Below are 24,943 nucleotides of genomic sequence, written 5' to 3' on the forward strand. Positions count from 1 at the left end.
CGCCGCCTACCCAGGCTGTTCTCGGACACCTAGGTGTCTGAGAATGGGCTGGGTAGGCGGCGCAAGGAGGCTTTAAGCGGCGGGGAGAGGCTGGGGGGTGAATTGGGAAGCTTGAAGCCTTCCCCTCGCTGCTTACCCAGGCTGTTCCCGGACTTCTGGAAGTCCGGGAACGGCCGGGGTAGGTGGCGCGGAGAGGCTTCAAGCTCCCCGGTCCACCCCCCAGCCTGTCCCCAATGCCGGTAGCCTCCCCGCGCTGCCTACCCAGGCTGTTCTCGGACACCTAGGTGTCTGAGAACGGGCTGGGTAGGCGGCACAAGGAGGCTTTAAGCGGCGGGGACAGGCTGGGGGTGAATCGGGAAGCTTGAAGCCTTCCCGCGCTGCTTACCCAGGCTGTTCCTGGACTTCTGGAAGTCCGGGAACGGCCGGGGTAGGCGGCGCGGAGAGGCTTCAAGCTCCCCGGTCCACCCCCCAGCCTGTTTCTGATGCCGGTAGCCTCCCCGCGCCGCCTACCCAGGCTGTTCTCGGACACCTAGGTGTCCGAGAACGGGCTGGGTAGGCGGCGCAAGGAGGCTTTAAGTGGCGGGGACAGGCTGGGGGGTGAATCGGGAAGCTTGAAGCCTTCCCGCGCTGCTTACCCAGGCTGTTCCCGGACTTCTGGAAGTCCGGGAACGGCCGGGGTAGGCGGCGCGGAGAGGCTTCAAGCCTCCCGGTCCACCCCCCAGCCTGTCCCCGGAGCTCGGAAGGGAATTGTCGGCAGGGGACGGTGGCTTCGGGGTCCTTCCGAGGCTGCAGCCCACTGCCGACATTTTCCCCCAGCTGAGCAGTGGGGCTTCAAAGCTCCCGCCGCTCAGCTGGGGGAAAAAGCGATTTTTCCCCATAGGCAAGATCGTTGTGCAATCGCAAATGCGATGGCAACAAAGCCATCGCTATGCGATTTTTTCGTTAAACGGGGCACTCGTTAAGCGAGGCACCACTGTATTATTATTTTAAAAGGAAAACAAAACCTATCAAGAGTAGAAGAAACTGGGAGGAAAACTAATTTCATTGTGCTCCAAAGGTATCATGACTCTATTTTTAACATCCATAGTGATTGCCTTCACTCTCCAGAAGCTCAGGTAAACCTTTTTATCTCTTTATACTATTTGAATTTCATACAGTGAATCTAGTTTTTAATTGTTTTGTTGCCTTTCTCCTGAGGGTCATGATTTGAAAAAAAGGTGAGATATAAAAATATCAAACACGCTGAATTAATTCATTTCATTTCTCCCCATAACTGTATTCTTACTGTTACTGGTCATTGCAACATAGAAACTATACCTCAAATTAGCCTCAAAATATCTAAAACAGGTTTTTACTACATCACTTTTCAACTTGAGGTAAGAAATAACATCTTTGAGAATAATAATGATTGATCATTAAATTAAACAAACTTATCCTTTGGTCTGAAAATGGAAAATATTTGATGCATCAGGAGACATCCTTCGATGTGAGATACGACCAATGGTCGATCCAAGGCGAAGCCTTGTGAGAACTCCTAATCTAAGTGGAAAAGTCAAAACCTAAATTAAATTAGATTATTGAGGACAAACCAAGAATCAGGTAAGTGTTCCAACATCTCTTTGAGTGTATCTGTCTCTTCCCCTTCCCAATGTCCAAATGATTCAAGAAACAGGAGGTGATTATGAGTATATTTAGCTGGGCTTTTTTAATGCCTCTTTACATGACAACAGACCTTATATTCCAATCTGAAAATGGAAAAAAATGACAAACACTGAAATACATCTGAAAGTGAAAAGGACCTAAGATCTTCTCCAAGTACAATCTGCAATCCTACGGATCTTCTCCAAGTATAATACATAAACCTAGTATTGGGAGAAACATTCACGAATCATCTCGGGGTAAGTTACTCACTTTTGTAATCAGGTAAGAAAAATACCTCTCTCCTTGTCCACCAAATTATGCACCAGACCATCAGCAAAACCTTTTGTTCCTGTGGCAAATAATGATGCCTGAAGCTTCTTTATACGGGTAAGTTGTAATTTTCATGCTGAATAAAACGTACAAAGAATCTAGAATCTTTTTTTCAAATTGGACTGAAATGTTTGCATGATTTCAATAACCTTGAAGGATACAGAATATTATTATTATTATTTTAAAAAAGCAAAACAAAACCTATCAAGAGTAGAAGAAACTAGGAGGAAAACTAATTTCAGTGTGCTCCAAAGGGATCATGACTCTATTTTTAACATCCATACTGGTTGCCTTCACTCTCCAGAAGCTGTGGTAAACCTTTTTATCTCTTTATACTATTTGAATTTCATACAGTGAATCTAGTTTTTAATTGTTTTGTTGCCTTTCTCCTAAGTTTTAATTTTGATGCTGAAAAAAACATACAAAGAATCTAGAACCTGTATTTCAAATTGGACTGAAATGTTTGTGTGTTTCAAGAATCAGGAAGTGGCTGTGAGTATATTCAACTAGGCTTGGTCCACATCTTTTTAAATCAAAATAAATCTTAGATTCCAACGAAAAAATTGAAACTAAGGGAAAGATTGAAAAACACCTGAATGTAATACGGAACTAGTATCGTTTCTGGGTACAAACTGGTGGAGAGACTAACGTTTGTGCATCATATTGGGGTAAGTCACTCACTTTTGTTTTCAGGTAAGAAATGCTTTTTCCCCTGACCCCCAAATTATTCAGGGGACCACTAGGAAATGTGGAAGTTTCCAGCCAAAACATGCTGAGTGAAGCATTCAAAGAATCTCAAATAGAAATTAACATGTTGGCTGAAATTTTTGAACTGTTTCAATCACCTTCAAGGAATGAACAGGTAATGAATTCATTTTATATCTACTAATGTTTTTCAGAAAAAATAATGAAGATTAGTATTCCAGGCAGAGTAGAATTGTTATATTTTGCAATTTAAATTTCCACATTCCCCTAGCATGGTGGATGCAGAATTCTGTGGTACATTTCTAATCTTCTAATTTTAATTTTGGAATTTCTCTGCCAATTCTTCTTTAGGTTTCACTGCTTGGATTAAGTGGAATTCCAGAAGAACTAGCCCCCACATAATGAAGTCTCTAAATCAGGATTTTATATTACAGATCACTTTTCACCTGGAGATAAGATCCCTTTTTCAGAAACCTTGACAGAGCATTACTTTAGTTCAGTTTAGCTTTTAGTTTGAAGAAAGAAAATATCCATAAATGTGAAATGTGACCAATGGTCAATCCAGAAAAAAAAAAACCTTGTCTGATTTGGAAAGCTATGTTGGAACAGCCTGGTTAACATTTAATGGAAAACCACCAGGAAATACCTAGGATCTCCAGGAAGAGTATGAAAATAATCCAGGAAGGGAAAGAAAGAAAAATCTCCAGCCAGAGTAGGCAATACAAAGCTAGGTAGACCAAGGGTCTGAATAAGTATCATCCCATTTTCCTGTGTTCTGACTCCCAGACACTCCAGCCAGCATGGCTTTGTTAAAGGATTATGGTAGTTGTAGGCTAAAATGCATAGTTTAGAATCCCACTGAGTTAAAGCAGTTCTCAGCTCCTCATGTATATCCATATCTATTCACCAGTAGAGTGCCAGTGGCCATTTGATTGTTTATGGTCTTTGCTGATATGCCCAGGGTAGCACTGATTGCCACGTTTGGGGTCGGGAAGGAATTTTCCTCCAGGGCAAATTGGCCTGAGATCCTGGAGGTTTTTCGCCTTCCTCTGGGCATCCGGCAGGGGCCACCCATTAGGATAATCATAAAGATTAAAAATAAAATGCATATTTGAAAGAAGCCATAAACAGTAAGTAAACTTTTAAAAAATAAACCTTGTAAAAATATTCTTTATCTTGTTTGTCTGCTTCTTTATCCTTGATTAAATCGCTGTACTGCAGCTAAAACTGTGCTCACGACCTGGGCTTCAAATCCCAGGTAGCCAGCTCAAGGTTGACTCAGCCTTCTATCCTTCCGAGGTCGGTAAAATGAGTACCCAGCTTGCTGGGAGGGCAATGTGTAGCCTGTATAATTAAACTGTAAACCGCCCGGCGAGTGCTTGTAGCGCTATGGGGCAGTATATAAGTCCAAAAAATAAATAAGAAAAATAAAGAAATAATGTTCTAAGTTTTGTTTAACTGCAATATGGAGTTTCCTGTGTTTATCTTCTGTTATATACTCCCTAGATTTGGATAAGTATCCTATTCAAAGCATAAAGGTAACTCCATAAGCCTTTCCATGCTTTGGAGAATGCCTTTTGCACAACTGATCATACAAGGGGTTGCAGAAGCAGTATTTGACCAGGCATGCAAAGGGGAGCCTGCCAGGGCGGTGGAAACACTGATGGCATTGCCCTTCTGTGATTGCCTAACACAGTAGGATACTGACCACAGCAATTAAAATCAGATTTGTAATGTTACTTCTTTTCCTCTGATATCAAAGCCTTACTTTGGTAGGTAAGGCTTTTAATTCTCTCCATAGACATTTGTGGCTGATGGAGCGGCCATTTGATAGCTAGTCGGCATCCAGATTCCCAGCCAGTGAATTTTCAAAGCTTTTCTGCTTATGGAGCAAGTGCTCTTCCACATGCAGAAATAAACTTTGCTTCCTTTCAGCTTCATTGTACCTCAGTGTACCCATTGCATGCTCTGGCCCTTCATTTGTGAAGATGTATGTGTAATAAAGAAGAGGCCCAGGGTGATTCCACATATTTATGTTACTATCACTTACATGGTACTTCAAAGGGGCAAAGAGGTATGTGATTAAGACTCACAACAACCATATAAAAGAATATTTGCATTCGAGTTTCCACTTAATAGGTGCAGAAGAAAATTGTGGGTGATTGGGAGGGAAAAGTGCCTGATGCCATGTAGTGCCATCAAGCTCAGTGACAACACTTCATGTCCTTGATATCCTAACACAGTGGTTCCCAACTTTGGGCCCTTAGATGTTCTTGGATGAAAACTTCCAGAAACATATGTTACTAGTTATGCTGGCCAGGAATTTCAGGGAGTTGTAGTACAAGAACATCTGGGACCTGAGGCTGGGAAATACTTGCCTAACATCTCTATACTGGCTGATGGAAGTTGCAGTCCAGCAACATCTGGAGGGCCACATGTTCCCCATCCCCATCTATATAGTTGTGAAGACTTCCATAGTAAGTAGCTTGTATTCCTACAGTATAACTCTGCAATGAAAAAGAAGAGCAGCCTTTGCTGAGCTTCCAAAATCAGAAAACACCGATGTGTTCAGGGAGGTACAGTGTCATCTCTCTCTCTCTCTCTCTCTCTCTCTCTCTCTCTCTCTCTCTCTCTCTCTCTGTGTGTGTGTATGTGTATGTGTATGTGTATGTGTATGTGTATGTGTATGTGTATGTGTATGTGTATGTGTATATAAGAATAAGAATCAAAAGCAGCAGTCAGTGGTGCTATGGTTTGACTGCTGCTTTAAATTCTCCTTCTTTCTACCTTAGGAGGCTATTGTTCAAGGGCTGTAGCACTGCTACACAAGCAGGTGACTGAAAAGGTCCATTTCTTCTTGTACAGCAGATGTGCTAGTCATCTGCTTCCTTCCACTCTTCTCTGTCAGTGTTCAGCAATGTTAAGGACACGGTTTGGGAAATTACTCTTAAAGAATAAGTCATTCCTGCTACTCAATATAGTATTTTGAAAAAAATAATTTATTGTCATTGCTTGTTGCAGTGTTAAATGAGATAGTTTGTTGCACGGCTTGATGCCTTATTCAGTTTTCTTTTTCTTTTTTCTTTGTCCTTAATTTAAAACCACAACAACTATGGATCAATAACAGAATAGCATAAAAGGGGAAAAATTCAAAGAGCCCTTAAAAACCAACTTTAAGAAGTAACTAGAAAACATTACTCATTACGTAAATAAAGTACTTTGCACCCATCAAATTGTCTTGTCCAGTTGGTTGCCCACTTGGTATAACACAAGCAGCACAATGTTTGGAGGAAAATTACCTTATGTGAAGAAATCAATCCCTGTTTCAGCCTAGTTTGTGTGACACAGCATGCAGCTGATGACATCTGCTCTCTGTGTGTGTGTGTGTGTGTGTGTGTGTTTAACTAGGGGCAATTTGCCTCCAAAGATTATGCAGTTTGCATTGCTATTGAAGACGTTGGCTACTGAAGCAGACCAAAGAGTTTCAGAAGATGATCACTGTGTGCTTTATATATAGGACAGCCTTTGACTGTGTGGAGCATGGGAAACTATGGGTTATTCTGAAAGAAACGGGTGTGCCTGCACTTGATTGTCCTAATATGTAACTTATCTTGTGGACAAGAAGCCACTGTTAGGACAAGATATGGAGAGAGAGAATTGTTTCTTCCAGTAAAAGATGTCAGATAATTTATTTATTTATTTTATATCCCGCCTATCTAGTCACTTAAGACCACTCTAGGTGGTCTTAAGGGTTTATTTTATTTCCTTCTCTGTTCAATCTGTATGCAGAACATATCTTACGGAAAGCTGGACTAGATTCAGATGAAGGAAGAGTGAAAATTAGTGGAGGAAACAGCAATAATTTGAGATATACAAATGACACTATCTTGCTGGCAGGAAACAGCAATGACTTGAAACAAGGTATAGGGAAAGTAAAAGAAGGAAGTACCAAAGGAGGGCTGCAGCTGAACATTAAGACGACAATCATGACTACAGAAGAATGCACAACTTTAATATTGACAATGAAAAAATTGAAATAGAGATTTTTTTTATACCTTTGCTCAATCATCAATCCAAATGGAGACTTCAGTGAAGAAAACAGAAGACCAAGATGTGGAAGGAAGGAACTAGAAAAGATCATCAAGTGTAAGGATATGTCACTGGAGACCAAGACCAAGATAATCAACACTATAGTCTTTCTGATCATCATATATGTGTGTGAAAGCTGGACAGTTAAGAAAGATGACAGGAAAAAGAAAATATTCATTTGAAATGTGGTGCTGAATGAGAGTTTTGCAAATATCCTGGACTGCCAGAAAAAACAAACAAATGGGTCCTAGATCGAATCAAGACTGAACTATCTCTGGAGGCAAAAATGTTGAAACTGAGGCTGTCCTACTTGGGCATATCATCTGGAAACGACAAGAATGCTAGGAGAGGTAGAAGGCAGCAGGCAGAGAAGAAGACCAAAAATAAGATGGAGTGACTCTATAAAGCAACCCACAGGCTTGAGTTCAGAAGAGCTGAGCAGAGCAGTTGCAGACAGGACATTTTGGAGAGTGCTCATTAATGGGGTTGCCATAAGTCAAGGGCAGCTTGGAGGCACATAACCACCACAACATGGAAGAGGCTTTAGTCCATTGTTGCTTCTGAAAAAGCAACTTGATTATGTTGTAACCAAAGGGTGTAACTTTGTTACTCATAATTCCTTAAGCTCTGCTTAGAAATATCAAAGTTTGGAAAAATGACTTTTTGAACTTCACCTTGCTGCTAAGTGAGGGATTCTGAAATTTGAAATCTGAAATGGGACTTTTTTGGGTTTTGATTAGTATCCCTTGCAAACAATTGTGTTGATGTACAAGTATCAAACAGTAGTATCACTTAGCACGATTTCACCAGCTAGAACTAATGCAGCAATCAATGCTGCTGTGAAGGCCTTGGCATCCTTTTGCCCAAGAGGATGCCTCAATGGTAGGGATTCAAAGCCCATGAAATATCTTCAAAAGGCTAAAATAGTGCCCTTAATGCCAACCTTGTGTTCTCTAACCACAGACAGTCATATCAGAACACTGAATAGTTAATGACACAGTTCTGGCTGGCCACAGAGATTAAATTTCATGATCTTTCTTAGAAAGCTCGGATATATGTAACCACAATGAAATATTACTTATGCCATTTGGGTATTCCATGTCGGTATCATTACTGTAGAACAGGCACAACACAATGGCAGGATCTGAGTTTTCTTTTATTATTGACAAAGTTTTAGTGGCTTGAGTTGGATTGTGCACATATGCTACAGCTAGCAGAAGAAGAAGAAGAAGAAGAAGAAGAAGAAGAAGAAGAAGAGAAAGAAAGAAAGAAAGAAAGAAAGAAAGAAAGAAAGAAAGAAAGAAAGAAAGAAAGAAAGAAAGAAAGAAAGAAAGAAAGAAAGAAGAGGTGCTAATACATAAAATGTCATGCTGGTAATGAACTGTCAAAATTGTGTTACCAACAGCCAAAACTCGCAGCTTGAGTCAACAGGAAAAATACAGTATAATTGTGAAAAGAATACTTAGCCTCTTCTTTCTTTAGGCAAAATTATAATTGTGGTTTTTTTTTAATTTAAATCTGGGGTACGAATGGAAACAGAGCTCATTGGTTTCCCTCCTGACATAGACTGTTAGAAACAAATATTTGCAAATAAGAAAGCCTTGCTTATTCATTCTGCTTTCACCAAGTGTATTAGTCATGCTTCAGTAGAATCTACATGTTTGATAATAATTATTTCCCTTGTACGAGCAATACATCCAGTTCTCTTTGGGACCTTAATGGCATTTTCTTGGGATACAGTCTTTTTCTTGGGAATTGAACTTATTGTGAAATGCAAACAGATTTCAGGCAATACAAAATAATGGTTTTACAAGCTAGTAAATCATCATTTTTACCATTCTAAAGCAATTCTCAGATGGAGCTCTTCATAATTTGGTGTAAAAATTGCACAGACTAACTCAAGATTCATTCCACAGTTATTATTTTTTACTTCCAATTCCTGAACCAGCAATCCAAGAATACTTGAAGAAGTTATCCAAAAAAAGTAACTTGTTATACTCTAGCTGGGTGCACGTGGGGCCCAGAGCAGCACTAAATTGCATATATATTTGTTATGTATGTATTTGCCAATGCCATTCTTCCAAAGGAGAAGATGAGATGCCTAGAAATTCAGTGGGCCATGGGAACTGCAACAAAACATTGACACATTGACTGTTGTTGAGGATTTCAACCACTCCATTCCATAACTTCTATTTGTCAACAAACCTAATGGTGGTCCAGTAAACTGCTAAGTTAGTTGAATGAATAGCATTCCTTTCACAGAGAAAAGTACTAGCAATCCAATTGAGATTTGAAATTGTGATAAACTGCTCAAATGGTATTTATTTTAGGAAGAAGAGGTGTGTGAGTTGTGGAGACCCCATCAAATTTCACACAGCTGCCATAGAACATGCCTCTTACTTTCCATAAAAATTCTTTATTCTCTGTTGCTTTTTGTGGATTGTCAAATACCTCAGGGATTTCTGCCATATTAGCTTCAGGGTACTTTTTATTATGGTTTAAGGGATTGCTGTGTTCCTCTGGGGAATGTTTTTGGTCAAATAAACATTTTTCAGCCTCCCTTTTTTAGGCATTCTCTTTCTAGTTGCATGATGTACAGTAACTGTTTTTCCATATGATATGCTTATGACCTGCAATGTTCTATTCTAACAAAGTGTGGCCTTGGTGTGCATCTGTATAAGTTGCATGTACTTTTTGCCTCCATCCCACTCTTTTTAGGTCTTGATAGTCATTAATATTAAGAACAGGAGCACCATCTCCCCATTATCTTCTTTCATCCATTTCTTGTACCTTGCTATACATATTCCTTGTCCTTGTGCCAAGGTCTCTTTCTTTGGAACTCCTGGATCTGAAGGCAAATTCTGGCTTGTGTCAATCCAGCACAGGGTCCTGGAAGATGAGGTTGCTCATATCTAAACTTGCCTTATGGCACTGGCCTTCATCAATAGCATGACTATGTTCCTGCTTGATGGCATCAGCTGTTTCACAGGGGTAATGTAGCTCACCTGCTAAGTCAAAACAGCAGTCTTTGTTAACCTGGGCGACAGCCAAACTGGTATAAAATATCATTGGGGACTTCACACGTATACTGAAATACACTGTTACCTACAGTCCTGTACTGTGATAGGCTACCCCTCATTGGGAACAGACACTGTCAGGCATCTGGGGGCAGACCCACTCTGGCTCAGATTTCCCTAGTGGTCTTCTGTTGGGGTTTTCCTTCCATTAGCCATTGGTGACCCTTCCTCCATTCACAAAGTGATGGTAGGAGCACTTAGTTGAGGTCAGTGCTTCTTCACCATGTCACAGTATCATCCTGGGTAGAGATGAGTATGAACAGTAGAAAACGGCCATGTGTGATGGTTCATGGTTCCTCGTGATGGAACCACAAACTTTTACAACCTTTCTGACAAAGTGGACTGTTTTATCGTTCAAGATGTTTGGGAATTTGGGGAGCAATAGAATGGTCCCTGTGCATGTTAGAGCTGCCAATCTGGCTGCAAATCCTCAGCTGCCTCTTCTCCCCACCCTCTTTAAGTTTGGTGAAGATTGGATTTGTTACAACTGATTTATAGCTCCTCAAAGGAGGTCCCCCAGGAAAGTGCTCTTTAGCAGCAGAAGACTGAAAACAAGGTTTACTTGGCCCTCCTAACATTGCAAAAAAATTAAGTCTTCTCCTTCATGTAGGTGCTGATCCTCTCCGTGTATGTGTGTGTGTGTGTGTGTGTGTGTGCGCGCACGCGTGCATATGCATAGAGGCATGCAATTGAGTACAAGAGTGACACTAGCTTCCAATTATAACTGGAAGTTTAGAAAACTGCTACTACAGAGATTAGAAAACCACAAGTTTAGAACATGCTGCTATAGGGATAGCCCTGGAATAATATTCTAGTTTACAATCAGCATACCTTAACAATGGTGAAGAGCACTGTTCATCTCAAGTCAGGCTACTTGTGCAGTATGATGATTCACATGAGTAGAGAGATTTCAAACCTGTGCCTGGGAATCAATCAAGAAAAGCAGGCCTTGTTAGCAAGTGGAACAGCAATTGACACTCTTTGCATTCCCTGTAAAGAAAGAAATGGCTTAGCCTGCCTTCCAAACTTGTTGGGGTTTAGAATACTGGTAGTTTTGTGACACCTCGTAAAAATTGTTCTGCTTATGGAGCACTGTCATGCAGTAGAGCTAAACCTGTTTCCGAATGACAGTCTTGAAAAGTAGTTCTGTATTATTGCTTCTGATTATTTATTTCATTTTTACAGCATGACCTGAGAACTGTACAAGGTGCATTTGTGTGAACAGAAAGTACAGAACTTCCCCACTGGCATCATGTCCCCACGTGAAGAAAACCCACAGGGCATTAAAATCCCTTCTCTGTCTTGTCACAAGCATGCAGGCTTTCTGTCAGACCAGGAAAAGAAATCATGTGTCTATGCTCAGCTCATAACATTCCCCTCCTTGCTCAACAACCACAGGTTCATTGGGTCTGGTGTTTCTTCAACACATTGAGGAGGGCTGAGCAAAATCTGGAGTCCTCTATCCACAGGCCCTCTGCAGTCAAACCAAACAAGAGTCCACATCAGCCCCTCTAAATGAGTTGTGGGGAGGAACAACCTTCCATTATTTGAAAACAATCACTTATTGATATTTTGCTAAGCAAGAGGTGGGGACACATTTTGTTCTATAGAAGAGGCAAACCCTCTAGAGGTACAACTATAATTTTATGAACAGAATTAACATGAAGTGTGTGGGGGGGATGTTTTTGTTCTTGGTTTGATCTGGGGGTTCTGGAGGGCTGTACCTTTTGCATGCACGATGTATACTTCATTCATGATGTACACTTCAGTCAGTCAATGCTATTTTTGCACCAGTTGCAGCAGAATCAGAGTGTATTTCTTGCACATATACCACAGAGCAGTGGTTCTTAACCTTTTTGAAAGAAACGCCCCCTTGAGCCATTGAGGAAGTTATCATCGCCCCCCTCCCCGCGGTTATTTATTTATTTATTTATTTATTTATTTATTTATTTATTTATTTATTTATTTATTTATTTAAGACACTTAAATCCAATGACCCCTGAAAACAAAATTAAATTCCAAGAAAATGAAATGCCCCCCAAAAAGTAACATTTAATGATTTAGTTGCAAGTGAATTTTAAGACGCAAAAAGAAATATAAAAAGGGCATAAATACAAATGCAGGAACTAAAAATTTCAAGACAAAAAGTCTGAAACTAAATTAAAATTGGAGGAAAATATATATTCATGCACACTGTAAAAAGGCTGCAGCCATCTTCAAAGGTTTGGTTTGCTCCAGCGCCCACCTACCGCCCCCCTTCTGCTCCAGCACCCCCACGCCGCCCCTTTTCGTTCTACTGCCCCCTTGAAAAATAAAATCGCCCCCTGGGGGGCATTATCGCCCACATTAAGAACCACTGACACAGAGTATAGGGGGCAAGCAGATGACCAGGCTGGGCAGAAGGTCCCTTTTCCTTTCTGAAGGAGAGCGAAATAGAAAAGGGATGTTTATATGCTGTTCATTGGTAAGCCCTGAAAAATCTCCTGGAAGGGCCATATCTGACCTGCAGGCTGTGTGTTGTTTTCTGCAAAAGGAGGAGAAGGGGCACTAGACAGATATATGAGGGACGGTGGATGGGTGAACACACATTCCCAGAACAGATGTGTTATGAAAAAGGGGTGGCAGGTGTTCTCTAGAATGTCATAGATTATGTCCTTGTTCTTGCATACGAAATGATCTGGCCCAGGCTCACTCTATTTTGGAAAATGTGACACAATACCTTTAAAGAACTCAACCAGCTGTTAAATAACCTTGCTATTAGGCTTCAAGCTTGAAAAGAAATAATGGTGACAGGGTGTCTATTTCTATCTCTTCCTGAAGGCATTCTTGGCTTGTTTCTACAACTGTGTGAAAGTTAGAGGAAAATAACTGTGCAAGTATTCAACAGAAGGGTTTTAAAAATGTACATTTCCAAATAAATTGCATAAATTAGTCCCAAAGCATGAAAACACATGGGCTTTTTTGTTTTGTTTTGTGTTTGGACTACATCCCTTTCCTCTTGCTAGGGAATTCTATGGCTTGTACTTCAGAAAGTAATATTTCCAAGATCTGATAGGGTCAAAATCCAAATGTCACATAGCTTCTCATGGGCAACAGATAATTAGTGTGGTAATTTATTCATGCTGTAGTGAACACAAAAATGTGTGAACATGCCTTCATAATCAGAATAAAGTCCTTTCTGGTGAGTAGGTGACAGAAAAGAATATTGCTGGAGTTGCATTCCTTAAGAAAGTGTCCATTCTGCAAATCCTGTGATGAGATGTAAAGAAAGTGTGCATTTTTTAGACTTTGCCCTAAAAATTTGCATGTTTATGGATTTGGGGATGTATTTGTGAGAAATAAAGGCCAACCAAGTTACATGGCAGCAAAAACAGATCCATTAAGGAAAAAGGGTGGGGATAGAGGGAGGGACTTGGATAGGAATTTTTCCTTCTTCACTTATGTTAATTTTTTCCATCTTGAATAATCTGTTTATTGATTTATAATTTTTTCTCTATCTTGGTATATTTATATGTTATTTTTATTTGTTTAGAAGCTGCCTAGAGTGGTCGCAATGACCAGATAGGCGGGGTATTAAATAAATAAATAAATAAATAAATAAATAAATAAATAAATAAATAAATAAATAAATAAATAAATAAATAAATAAATAAATAAATAAATAAGACCCTAAGCCAAGTTGGGAAGATGGCAGTGCAGAATTTTCTAGGAGACAAGACTCATCAGCCTGAAATATGAGTCTCCCTGAAAGTCAGCCAGATTTGCTGTGAGTCAAATTTGACATCCTCACTGGGTGTGTGAAGCTAAAAACTGCTAGTATCTATCCACACCCTGAGATACACAGGACAGAAACAGTGTCAGCTAGCTGTATGAACTTTCTAGCTTCATACTTTTTAAGAACCAGCAGGGAGAACTGTAAATCGGCTGTTGTTTAATGCTGGAATTAAAGTGTTGAGAGTTAGACAATATTATTAGGTTATAAACAGGAGTTTCAAGTCTGGTTCTTTAAGTAAAGGTAGAACCCTGGGTGAATCCTGTAAGTAAAGATGTATGTAGCAAAAAAGTGGTTCTTTTTCCAGGTTCTTTCAGAAGTGCCTCTTGGGGTGTTTGTGAGTGTATGTGTGGGTTTGTGTATAAGAGCAGGTGTAGCAAGTGAGCCTGGACATAAAGGAAAGGTTTACCTCAACCTCTCATTGGTCTTCCATGGGATTGCCACCTGCCAAGGAAATCATTTGCCAGGTGGATCCTTTACACAAGTGTGACCATTCTCCTTGAACCAAGGGGCAGGATGGACCAGAAGGAGCAGGAAAGTGTGGGGTGGGGACACCAAGAAGTTTTCTCACTAAGACAAGTATATGCAGAGGAGGAACCTGGAGCAGTTGGTGAGGAAAGGGAGGACAATGATGTAGATCAGGCTTGTCCAACCCGCGGCCCAAGGGCCGCATGCAGCCCAGGTCAGCTCGTAATGCAGCCCAGTGCAATTTTTTATTTTTAAAGAAATTCCAAAGTTTCAAGTTACACTGCCGGTGCTTGCGGCCGGAATGTGGCCGGGGCATGTCACAACAGTAGAGGGGGAGAGAGGGAAGGAAGGAAGGAGTGGGAGGGGACGGGGGGCTGCAACACTGCATTGCGCCATCCCCGTCAATAGGTGGACCCCCTCCCGGCCCCATAAAGCTGTCAGCGTCGAAGCTGGCAGCCTCTGCTTTCTGAGATCGCCGCTGCCGCTAAGCGCGCTTGGAGCAGGGCTGCGGAGGACGGCTAAGGCTGCCCCCCATGCAGCCCAAACCAAATGTATGTGCGGCCCAAACCAAATTTTCATCTTCTAATGTGGCCCAGGGAAGGTGAAAGGTTGGACACCCCTGATGTAGATGATTGAGCCAATGCTCCACAGAGGAATGAGGAAGAGGCTGACCGCACAAAATACACAGAACACACAGCGTCCAAAGACATTCCTCTGTTGGGCCCCACCCTCTCCATTTTCTGCTAAAAGGACTGACCTTAAGGGATTCTAGGGAATCTGACAGAGCTAATTACAGACTGAGGGTCATATTTGAAAGTAGGAAGAAGGACTTTGAAAAAATGACAGAAGAAACCCTGATGTAGCTACATGTTTTGCTTCACAAAAGACATTTTAAGTGATTGTGTCAGCTGGCCAAGACCATTCAAGGGAGGAGGGTGAGAGTTTTAAACCCTGACTGTTTATTGGACTGTTTGCAAGTGGAGTGGGGTGAATTTTATCCCACATTTCCCTGCTACAAATGACTTGTAGGACTGGAGCTAATTTCCCACCGAAAATGGATAACCTGAAAAGTATGGTGAAGATGGGCTATAAATCGCTTTCAATAAATGTTTGCTCTTTAAGTTAACTGCTGTCCCTGAATCTTCATTGGGATGATGAATGACATTGGGGTGTCTTTTGTGGTCCCCAACCCTTTGGCTGAGGCATACCACTTCACAGTGTGCTAGTATTCTTGTTTAACATGAAAGGGAAAGCCTCTTTCAGGTACTTTCTCTGGCATTTCAAAAACAGTACAGAACACATGAAAACATTTCCAAAAAAAGGAAAGAAGGTGATGCAACAGAAAATCGGTCTGGTCCAAAAGCTGGTAGCAATACATGAGAAAGAAACACCATTGTCAGACAGAGCAGAGAAATGCCTCATCCACCCTCCCTCCAATTCAAAAAGCAGTACAGCATCCAAAAATTAGAAAAGGCAAAACAGTAGTATGAATTTGAGTGGCAGTGCTACCCACTCAGTAGAATAGATACTCTGGGTATGAGCAGCACAATAGGACAAAAAGGCCTGGCACACACCAAAGCGACAAGCAAAACAATGACACACAATAATCCCCAAAGCAAAACAACCAAAATATACTGTATATCTTTAATAGAATCAGTACGCAGCAAATTAGCCAAGAACAATTTTTTAAAACCACCAACCGACCAACCAACCAAAAACAAAAAAACAAAAAAAACATCTCACCCATACATACAGGGGAAAATAGCAGAACAACAACAACAACAAAAAAAAAACAAGCCAGTCCCATTTCCCAAAAAGCAGGCATGAAAGGCAAGCAAGTAAGCAAGCAAACAAACAAACAAATATCATGCCCTCACTCACAAATCAAGGCTACTAAAATATGGAAAGATTTCTCTCCCTCATCACTTGATGCTTGCTTTTGCATCCTCTTCATTGAATTCAAGAGCTACCTCCAGGCAGGCAGCACAATTCAAGATGGCATGCTATATGAGCTCAGCACCAGGCAACAATCACACCCTGAACAACAAGTGAAACAAAGGTGCACTCTTCACTGGGTTCCAGTTAATTCAGCCCCTTTGAGAGGTTCAAAGTTCTCACTTTCTTGGGTCACTCTGATTGTCTGCTGACACCAGCCCTTGTAATGTACTTAGAAGAAGAAAAAATCCCAGGTAGGGGATGTGTGAAAGACAGATTATATTAAAGAGGGAAATATGAAAAAAGCTAGATGTTCATGTACCCTTAATATAAATATTTTTATTTAAGAACCTTTGTTTCAGGAATCAGCTAAATAACATAAAAACCAAAGAAAGCCTATTAAAACACAAAAGGCCCATCCCTACCAGAAAGTGAACAGCAGAGTACCTGCCACAAACACCCCTTTACAGTAGGATGATGAGTTCCTGTTAAAGGTTAGATAGGCCTGTCTTGATCTTAAGAAGTAAGTTCAACTACATTTACCTGCTGACTAATGTGTACGTTCTATGATTGGAATGAATAGATATGACTGGAAGGACTTCTGTATCAGAAAGAGCATCTGAGACTGAGACTTTTCCCAGGAATATAACTCTCTTGTCCATTAAGGAGATGTACACACAATTCTCTTCTATGTGCTGAGAGAATGTGCAGATCACTGCTAGAACTTTGCAACATCTCTTACCCTCCCTAGAGAACACATGGGAGAAACTCATGAGAATGAGTTATCTATGCATCCACATGTATAAGCAGATTATTCCTGTACTCAGGGTAGTGCCATGCTAATATTAGGCACATTCTTGTGTGTAGGAGCTCTCTAAATATGTATCTGAATGCATAAAGAACATTTTCAGAAATGCAGTGTGGAGAAGATACATGGCTCCATTGGTGGAGAGAGCTTGCTTGTGCCGATCAAAGAAAAATGCATGGTCGTTGACTGCTTTGTCTGAAGGTTATGGCAGAGAGTCCTAGGAACACACATTGCAAGGATGGGAGAATCTTTTGACTAACTATACATAAATCAGGAAGAAGCCTTTTCCCCCACAGAATCATTTCCAAACATTACAGGCTGCAGTCCTATGCATACTTATTTACCTGTGAGTCAGCTGTCTTCGCTCAATGGAAACCACTTCTGAATAGATATGCTTTGCATTATCTATTTACACCTCATGATCACTAGAGGGAAATTCTCTAACCCTCCCTCATCTCTTTTTCCCTTGCTAGCCCTCCTTCCTCCTCAGAAAATCAGGATCCCAGCTCATGTAAACATCCCTCTATGGGTAATGGAGGATCTCCCATTCAAATCTGTAGCTCTCCATATTTAAGAAAGTGTGAACCCCAGAAATAGAGGGAATAGGAGTGGAGTACACACCCATTGTCACTTTGATTGTCTACTGGCGCTGTGGGCTAAACCGCAGAAGCCTCTGTGCTGCAGGGTCAGAAGACCAGCAGTCATAAGATCAAATCCATGCGACAGAGTGAGCTCCCGTCGCTTCATCCCAGCTCCTCGCCAACCTAGCAGTTCGAAAGCATGTAAATGCAAGTAGATAAATAGGTACCATCTCGGCTGGAAGGTAAAACGGCATTCCCTAGTCATGCTGGCCATGTGACAACAGAAACTGTCTTTGGACAGGCGCTGGCTCTATGGCTTGAAAAGCGGGATGAGTGCTGCCCCCTAAAGTCGGACACGACTGGACTGAAAATGTCAAGGGGAACCTTTACCTTTACACACCCACACCCAAAATTTGTGGTAACTGTAAACAGATGGATAACACCCAAGTAAGACTTAATTTCTCTGCACTTCAGAGGAAATGGGAAGAGTTTATGAGGAATATGTCAATGGAATTGACCTGAGATTTATGGCAGTCTGAGTAAGAGAATACCCCTAAGCTTGAACATATATGCTCAAGGATTTCAGAACAGTTCCCTTGTGCTTTAAATGTCTGAAATGTGAAGAGTGTCCTGGAGCCTGAAGCTAATCTGAAAGAAGGGAGGAGTATAGAGTGTAGAAACTTTACTCTAGTGTTAATAGTTTGAAAAGGGGGGAAATGGCATGTTGAAGAGGCCACTGTGGAAAATGATGGTGCTTTTCACCACTTCCTGTATGAGGGCAAGCAAAATCATCTGAAAACGGATCTCAGAGGAATGTACATTGCCCTTCCTCCTCACCCAACTCTGTCCTCGCAATATTGATTTTTAGCCTTTATGTATTTGAAGTACGTATTTCTTTATTGTCTTTCTGCTAAGCAAGGTTCCCAAAGCAAATAAGAATAATCCTTTGAGGTAAGTTAGGCTGAAAGGTAGCAGGTGATTTAAGGTCAATCTGTGCTCTTCAGAGCTGTGAAGGATTTTAAACCTACATTTTCCTGGATTCTAGGCCAACACTAACCACTACACAATAAAAAGCCTAGTACAGGTAGCTATTCTCACTGCTTCTAGGACTGCTTCAAAGATTTTTTTCAACTAAGCTAGGCTCAACTAATACTTTGTGTCATGTGATGGTAAAGACAGGGAAAGTTTCTTCTTTGTACTACTTCTTTCAGATTATTGTTCCCACTAGCTGGACCAGTTGGAGCATTCTGGGAACTGTTGTCCAAAGAAGTAATCATTTCCATCTTTTGACACAGTGGAAGAGAATCATCTCACCTTAGAACTGCCCTGCAGTTCCTACCCCTAATATCCACAGAGCATGAACTGCTGTTTCTAGTGGCCAAAATGTGGCATGACATGCGGTTACATTACATTCCCCTACCAAAACTCCCCATGCCATACATACACAGTCCTCTTCTGAGCAGGCTGGTGTGTCATTTCACAGTACCCCATTGTGTATATGGATCATCCCAGCAAAATATGCTGGCTTGGGTGAAAAGCTAATCAGATTTCTGAAGAAATGCAAAAGACATAAAATTAATATTCTGCAAAACTGCCATCTGTAGCAATTCCAATGTTTTTGCATATGCATTTATTACGAATGAATTAGCTAACAGTATGTTTGTGTCACCTCTAATGAAGCTCTCTGGGAGGCTTTCAATAACAAATAAACATACTAAAATACAATTATGTATCACTACATTTACATTTCCATCCTCAGATGGGAAGTATTTTGCCTCAACATCTCTTAGTGATGCTTGCTTTGAACCGATCCATACCTTGCTGCCTGCAATAAGTAAACAAAAATGGTCTCACTCGTCAAAGAATTTTGCATGTTGCTTTCCTTGAGGCTACCAGATAATTACTTTTTGAATATGATTTTCATAACAGTACTGAATAATATTTCCAAATATTTACCCTCTTGGACTTGCTTGTCAATCTGCTGTACACAGCGCAATCCTATACCTGCCTAATAAAAACATTTGTTCATTAGGACTTACTCCTCAATAAATATGTATGGGGATGCACTGTTCAAAATGCATGTATTTTATATTTTTCTGTTACCTGCACTCTTTATTTTAAAATGCCCTCTGGTAGAGTTGTCCATTTATTCTGCTAGTAATTCAGGTTGATGGCAGTTACCTATAAGAATTGTTTTAAAAAGCTGTGATCACTGTCCAGTGATGTACCAGCTGATGTCAACATACATATTATGTCTGCTTTAGAGAAGTGGGAAACCTTTTGGATCAGATGTTTTGGCATCATGAAGAGTTGTAAGGAATTGAAGGGAGAGAGGAAGAAAGCATCAACTCTGCTGGCACTGGATATCAAAATGTGCTGTTTCCCTTTGGCCTATGCCTGCTTTGCATATGTTCTGTATCAATAGTCTGAGGACAGAGCAGGGTTGTTCTACTTATCATGACCATCTGATATCATCCTGATTGGAACACCTTCTAGTGGTGCTGCTCAGTGTGGTTGTTTTTAATGCCAGGTATGCGGGACCTTTGACATACCAAATGCACAGCCAGTGATGAAGAATTATGGGGTACTAATGCTCAAACCTGCTTCATGGATTGCTGCCCTGTTGTGGCGAAGGGGCTTGAGTAATTCAGAGAAGCTATGGGCTATGCCGTGCAGGAACACCCAAGACAGACAGGTCATAGTGAAGAGTTCTGACTAAATGTGATCCACCTGGAGCAGGAACTGGCAAGCCACTCCAGTATCTTTGCCAAGAACGCCCCATGGTCAGAAACAAAAGGCTAAAAGATATGATGCTGGAAGATGGGTCCCTCAGGTTGGAAGGCGTCCAACATGCTACTGAGGAAGAGCGGAGGGCAAGTACAAGTAGCTCCAGAGCTAACAAAGTGGTTGGGCCAAAGCTGAAAGGACGCTAAGCTATGGACATGCCTGGAAGTGAAAGGAAAGTCCGATACTGCAAAGAAAAATACTTCATAGGAACCTGGAATGTAAGACGTATGAACCTTGAGAAGCTGGATGTGGTCAAACGGGAGATGGCAAGAATAAACATCAAAATCCTGGGCATCAGTGAACTAAAATGGATGGGAATGGGCAAATTCAATTCAGAGGATTATCATATCTACTATTGTGGGCAAGAATCCCATAGAAGGAATGGAGTAGCCCTTATAGCCAACAGAAGTGTGGGAAAATCTGTATTGGGATACAATCTAAAAAATGATAGAATGATTTCAATCCAAGGCAGACCTTTCAACATCACAGTAATCCAGGTTTATGCACCAGACACCAATGCTGAAGAGGCTGAAACTGACCAATTCTATGAAGAATTACAACACCTTCTAGAACTGACACCAAAGAAAGATGCTGTTGTCATTATAGGGGACTGGAATGCGAAAGCAGGGAGTCAAGAGATAAAAGGAACAACAGGGAAGTTTGGCCTTGGATTTCAAAATGAAGCGTGGCAAAGGCTAATAGAGTTTTGTCAAGAGAACAAGCTGGTCATCACAAACACTCTTTTCCAACAACACAAGAGGCGACTCTACACATGGACATCACCAGATAGGCAATACCGAAATCAGATTGATTATATTCACTGCAGCCAAAGATGGAGAAGCTCTATACAGTCAGCAAAAACAAGACCTGGAGCTGATTGTGGCTCTGAGCATCAGCTTCTCATAGCAAAATTCAAGCTTAAACTGAAGAGAGTAGGAAAAACCGCTAGCCTAGTCAGGTATAATCTAAACCAAATCCCTTATGAATACACAGTGGAAGTGAAGAACAGATTTAAGGAACTCAATTTGGTGGGCAGAGTGCAGGAAGAACTATGGATGGAGGCTCGTAACATTGTACAGGAGACAGCAACAAAAACCATCCCAAAGAAAAGGAAATGCAAGAAAGCAAAGTGGCTGTCCAATGAGGCCTTACAAATAGCAGAGAAGAGAAGGGAAACAAAGTGCAAGGGAGATAGGGAAAGTTACAGAAAATTGAACACAGACTTCCGAAGAATAGCAAAGAGAGACAAGAGGGCCTTCTTAAATGAACAGTGCAAAGAAGTAGAATTAAATAATAAAAAGGGAAAAAACAGAGATCTGTTCAAGAAAATTGGAGATATTAAAGGAACCTTTTGTTCAAAGATGGACATGATAAAGAACAAAAATGGTAGGGACCTTACAGAAGCAGAAGACATCAAGAAGAGGTGGCAAGAAAATACAGAGAAATTATGCCAGAAAGATTTGGATATCCAGGACAACACAGATAGTTTGGTCCAGACATCCTGGAGAGTGAAGTCAAGTGGGCCTTAGAAAGCATGGCTAACAACAAGGCCAGTGGAGGTGATGGCATTCCAGTGGAACTATTTAAAATCTTAAAAGATGATGCTGTTAAGGTGTTACACTCAATATGCCAGCAAGTTTGGAAAACTCAACAGTGGCCAGAGGACTGGAAAAGATCAGTCTACATTCCAATCCCAAAGAAGGGAAGTGCCAAAGAATGCTCCAACTATGGTACAATTGCACTCACTTCACACGCTAACAAGGTTATGCTCAAAATCCTCCAAGGCAGGCTTCAGCAGTATGTGGACCGAGAACTCCTAGAAGTACAAGCTGGATTTTGAAGGGGCAGAGGAACAAGCCTTTGACTGTGTGGACCACAGCAAATTATGGCAAGCCCTTAAGTAAATGGGAGTGCCTGACCACCTTATCTACCTCCTGAGAAATCTATACGTGGGACAGGAAGGAACAGTTAGAACTGGATATAGAACAACCGATTGGTCCAAAATTGGGAAAGGAATACAACAAGGCTGTATATTGTCCCCCGGCTTATTTAACTCATATGCAGAATACATCATGTGGAAGGCTGGACTGGAGGAAACCCAAGCCGGAATTAAGATTGCTGGAAGAAATATCAATAACCTCCGATATGCAGATGATACCACTCTGATGGCAGAAAGTGAGGAGGAATTAAAGAACCTTGTAATGAGGGTGAAAGAGGAGAGTGCAAAAAACCGCCTGAAACTCAACATCAAAAAAACTAAGATCATGGCCACTGGTCCCATCACCTCCTGGGAAATTGAAGGGGAAGATATGGAGGTAGTGACAGATTTTACTTTCTTGGCCTCCCTGATCACTACAGATGGTGACAGCAGCCGTGAAATTAAAAGACACCTGCTCCTTGGGAGGAAAGTGATGACAAACCTAGACAGCATCTTAAAAAGCAGAGACATCACCTTGCTGACAAAATTCCTAATAGTCAAAACTATGGTTTTTCCTGTAGTGATGTATGGAAGTGAGGGCTGGACTATAAAGAAGGCTGACAGCTGAAGAATTGATGCTTTTGAACTGTGGTGCTCGAGGAGGCTCTTGAGAGTCCCCTGGACTGCAAGGAGAACAAACCTATCCATTCTAAAGGAAATCAACCCTGAGTGCTCACTGGAAGGACAGATCCTGAAGCTGATGCTCCAATACTTTGGCCATCTTCTCGAGTCCCTGGAAAAGACCCTGATGTTGGGAAAGTGTGAGGGCAAGAGGAGTAGGAGATGACAGAACATGAGTTGGTTCAACAGTGTCATTGAACCTACCAACTCTGGGAGTCAGTGGAAGACAGGAGGGCCTGGCATGCTCTGTTCCATGGAGTCAAGAATAGTCGGACATGACTAAACAACTAAACAACAACAACAATAGCTCAAACAAATCTTCATGGTGAAAGGTTCTAAGCCCTTGTCTTAGTGAAGTGAAGTCCTACCTGGCTCAATGCTACCCCCAGCTTTTGAGTTTTTGTAGAACATCATCTGCATTCTCCCTGTTAAGAAAGGCATTCTGACTCCTGTCAGTGTGAGAAATGAAATTTGGAAAGAGTTCAGGATCAAAGTGACATTCTTTATATGTCTACAGCTCTAAACTAACATATGGCTGATTATTTTCTTCCTTCCTTTTCAAGCAGACATGGCAGACGCTTATCACATTTATTTAGTCAATGCGGTTTCTCTACAGAATGCTCTATCAGCTGAAGAGTGACATTAAAATAAAAGATTTGACCAACATATACTTAAGTGGTGGAGAATATGTTGTTCCACATTCAGCTTCCTTCCTAGCTGAAGGAAATCTTAATGCAATTGGTGAAACTGCACCTCCCAGAAATCCTGGCCAGCACAGCTGGTGGTGAAAGCTTCTTGGAGTCGCAGTTCAAGAACATCTCAATTACCCAAGTTTGAGAACCACTGTCATAGGGGACTTAAGGCAATTCACTGTCAATTAAAACCACACAATAATGACCATTTAAAAAACCCCAGAGACAATACACACACAAATTAAACTTATAACATTATTAAAACCATTCTTAAAAACACTTGGAAATATTTTTTTAACTTTTTTTTTTTTTAAAATCTAAATTCAATAAATGCAGCATTCCTACCCCACACCTCACTTCTTACTTAAAAGCCTGTTTGAAAAGGGAGGTCTTTTGCCTGAGGATAGAAGGACAAGAGGGAGGGGGGCCAACCTGGCTTCTCCGGGCAGTGCATCCCAAAGGATGGGAGCAGCCACTGAGAAACATGAGACAGTGCCTCGTATATGCGTCAAAGAAAATCAGAACATCAGCTCTGCAGTCTGAGTAAACAGTATAGGAGCAAAGTAATGCTGCTTTAAAAGTAAGGTGGCTATATATCAGTTACACAGAGACTTTTATTCTTCTGTCAAAGAAAGTTAGAATGAATTATTGATGGGGAAGAGAAGTAGTGAATAGGATCTTTCCATGGAAAGGACCCTCTTCGATGGGCAAATGATTAGCAAAGTGAGTGGGAAATGTTTTGCTTTGCTGATTGGCTTTCTGCTTCACTAGTAATGGATAAATATTCACAATATATCCTTTTTTCCTTATATTTTGTTGGGAGGCAAATAGCTGCCTGTGCCAAAGATTAAACCCAGAAAACCATAAAACATTGAGGATCCCTATCTAATGCTTTCTTATGAAGGCTGTGTTATGTGCTACTGACATAAATCAGGCGACACAAATGTACATTTTATATTTTTGGAAGAAAGACGAAGGCACTAATGCTAGAGATGGCTAAATCTATTTCTGGTCCATGACCTTCTTGCAAATGTTAACCATCATTCTGTTCTGTCCATTTCTACTTCAGTCTGGGTTTGTTTGTGTTTAAATCTCCTCAAAATATGCATTTCAGTCAAGTTGCATTTCATAAGCCAATATTCAAAAGTGTTGTCTCAGGATTTGATGTCTTTAAACTATCATGAGTCAGAGCAAAAAGTTGCTTTTCTCAACTGTAGCTCCCACAAGCTTCCAGCTAGTACCAATGTTTCTAAGAATGTTTCCAGGGCTTTGTCAAAAACGGTGTCAGAACATTTGGTGAAAGGGGACAGAGCAGAGAATATGTGGCATAGAATATGCATGGCTTGCCACTATCAGAAGGTAATGCTGAGCAAAGTGATCCAATGTTCTGATTCAGTATAAAAGAGGATCCTGTGTTCCTAAAGGCTGAGATATGGACCTGGACATTCCACATCAATGT

The sequence above is a fragment of the Pogona vitticeps genome, chromosome 5 (assembly GCF_051106095.1).
Source record: "Pogona vitticeps strain Pit_001003342236 chromosome 5, PviZW2.1, whole genome shotgun sequence".
Taxonomy (NCBI): domain Eukaryota; kingdom Metazoa; phylum Chordata; class Lepidosauria; order Squamata; family Agamidae; genus Pogona; species Pogona vitticeps.